Source organism: Octopus bimaculoides, chromosome 13 (genome assembly GCF_001194135.2).
Source record: "Octopus bimaculoides isolate UCB-OBI-ISO-001 chromosome 13, ASM119413v2, whole genome shotgun sequence".
In the NCBI taxonomy this organism is placed as follows: domain Eukaryota; kingdom Metazoa; phylum Mollusca; class Cephalopoda; order Octopoda; family Octopodidae; genus Octopus; species Octopus bimaculoides.
In genome coordinates this window covers 31,472,362-31,475,529 of record NC_068993.1, presented here as the reverse complement: position 1 = coordinate 31,475,529, position 3,168 = coordinate 31,472,362, and the positions used below count along the sequence as shown (strand labels likewise).

At 33.0% G+C, this 3,168-nt stretch overlaps 1 protein-coding gene across 1 annotated transcript in view; it reads left to right on the top strand.

The window, feature by feature from the left end:
- LOC106872092 (glycine receptor subunit alpha-2) overlaps nt 1-3,168 on the top strand; it is an 807,169-nt gene that overhangs the window by 21,249 nt on the left and 782,752 nt on the right. The gene's annotated exons all lie outside the window — the stretch shown is intronic.

The window sequence follows — 3,168 nt, the reverse complement described above, 5'->3', positions numbered from 1 at the left end:
TATATATATATATAAATGTATATTATATGATGTAGAGAGATTTAAAAAATATGCCAGATCAACCTAGAAGCACCTCTGCGTGTATCTGTTTAAATAGATTACTCGAAAATTCAATTGGTCAGTTCAGAAGTCTATACAAAATTAGGCAGTTGTTCAATGGTTTCGGAGATCCTTCAAGTCCGTGTTTGTAGCAAAGCTAGAACTGGAATATTTACACGGTATAATATTTAGCAAACAATAGGAAATGGATAATTGAGAACATCACAACACGCGTTTCAATAGCGTGGTTCATTTCAAATACGAGCCCATTACTTAAGTCATTGGGCAACATTACGTAAATTCGTATTGTTACATAAATTTTCAATTTCGTCAGGTGATATTCTGCTAAACTTGTTACGGAAAAATATTCTCTTCCCTCTATCAGAAGATAATATTTAGAGCAAAACAGAGTGTGAGAAGAAAATTTAACATAGCATGATGATATTGAATTTGCCGACCAACTACACTACTCGATACCAAAGCAAGAAAATTTAATGTATGCTTATCTTGATTTGTCAAATGGTAATCTGCAGGTGATATATTGAAATTTATGGCTGATAGAAATTTTTTGATGGTCAGATAATGGTCGGAAGTAAGAGCTAGATAGCTGACCATTCAAACTGACTAAGCTTTTGAAATCTGGCGCCAAACGAAATGTTTTTCAGTTAAGTATTTCAGTAGCAATGTTATCAAACAAGTTTGGCTGATAAAACGGAAGTTTGATCCTTTGTTCATTACAAATCTACTCGTACTTTACGAGGAGAAAAAATCACACATTAAAGCTTTGAAAAAATGTTTTTTAAAAAATTTAAATGATTAAATATGTAGCATAAGGAGTATTACATCACAATATCTCCCTGCTACACAATTAACAACAACCGTTCTGTGGTCGGATATCGGGTAATCGCCAATGTGGGGATTGGTGTAGTTTTGATGTCTCTATGGACGATTATTCGCTTAATATCGCTTAGCCGTTTTATTATAACATTTATCATTAGATTGCTTAATTATATCAGAAGCGTATTTGTAATTTAAAGTCATTCTGAATACGTAATCAATAGTATTGTACTTTTTAGGAAGATATAGAATTTTAGATATCGGTGTACCGAGCTCCGTACCAGATGACATCACTCATTGAATTAAACTTAAATATTTATAATCAATATTATAATTAAATATAGAATAATCATTAACCCCTGCATATTATTTTGATTTTTATGAATATGGTAAGGTACCGATAATCGTCCATTATCATTTTCTTTTGTTTTAGTGATCGAGTAATTCAAGTCGAGAACAAATATAATTTTTTTCTTTATATCGGTCTCTGCTTAGAGACTCGTTACAGAAATTAACGTACTGTCTAAAAATTTTGCCGTTTGCAGTTAATTTAGATACACTATTATAAACAGATTTATTGTAGAATTAATAATTGTTTCAGGATGATTAGAGGATCTATTGATGTAATTCAAATTCTCACCTGGTTTATGAGATGAATAAAAAAGACTTGTATTGAGAAAGTTAGCTATTCATTCCTTTCATTTCTACCTTATGGAGTTACAAATTGAAAAAAGAGCATTATTCTTCTAATGACTACAACAGAAATTCGGAAAAAATGGTTATACTGACACTGCAAAATATCAATGCCCACGAAATCAGTCACCTGCGCCGAGTCACTGGCCCCATAGTAAAGTTGAGGTCATTTACCTTATTTTCTGTAGTCTATATCTTACCATAAATTTAGATTACAGTATCATTAGGCTTAGCATTACGAATAATATACCTTTCTCAATTTGCTATCCAAATGGGGTAGAAATTATTTTACAGTTTCATTCTTTTTTCGTTTACTTGTTTCAGTCATTTGACTGCGGTCATGCTGGAGCACTACCCAATAGAGTTTTAGTCAAGCAAATCGACCATAGGACTTATTTTTTGAAGTCTAATAATTATTCTATTGGTGTCTTTTGCCGAACCGCTAAGTTACGGGGACGTAATTACTGCAACATCGATTGTCAAGCGGTGATGAAAGATAAACACAGATACAAAGACACAATGGATGAGGAAAACATTAAGAAATGTTTTAAGAATTATGGTCCAAGTCGCATCTATGCAGAACAACCTCAAAGTGAACTTTCTCGATGTTACTCTAGAATTAAATACCGGTCTTTTTATTCATTTCATTAGGCTAATAAGAATTTAAATTACGTCAATAGGTCTCAATATATTGATTGATGTAACTGTGATGTCTTGCTCACACATAAGACGCAATATCATCTAGATGATAACTTCAGCAAACTTTTGTTAAACCTGAAATAACAGTCCTGAAATTCTGAAATCTGGAATATTCGACTTCAGCTTTCTTGGCGTCTCCGTCTTCTATGTTCGCCAGCATATGAAGCCCTTTGTTAACATCCCTCATACAGTCAACGATGGATCATTTTCCAATTAGAAACCTGCACCATTAATATTTTTAATAAATGACTATTCATGTAATTGTATCACCGACTCAACACGAGAATCCTTTATAATTTTACCTCTCAGTTACATTTTTATATTGTATCCATGTGTGTATGTGCTCGATACTGGTTAATTCGCACTACGCTGTCAACCCTTCCTTCCATGACATCGCACACCAACCACCTTTCTTCTTAATTCAAAACACACATTTCCTTCTGTAAGTCTCTCACATCAACTCACAGCATCTAGTTAATTGTATTACATATCGATAAGTGGTTAGCCAGGGTAATAACGACTAGAGCTGAATGCATGTTAAAAGCAGACTAGAGATATTTAGGCGCAATTACGGCGAGTTAGTCAATAATATACGATAACAACAAGTAACATTCCTATCTCTCAATAGCGTGGACAGATTGTATAACAGTCCTTTGATATGGTTTCCCATTCTTTGGACATGATACGAACATCTATGAAAATAAGAAAGTTGATTGTGATGTGCATGAGTAAATAAGGGACAAAATTAAGCCATTGTTACGAATACGAAGACTTAAGATCAATAGAGAAAATTGTCAGAGCGATAGCTTAACAGTTTTGCTTACACATACGCACACACACCGACACGCACACCCACTCATAATATATATATATATATATATATATATATATATATATATA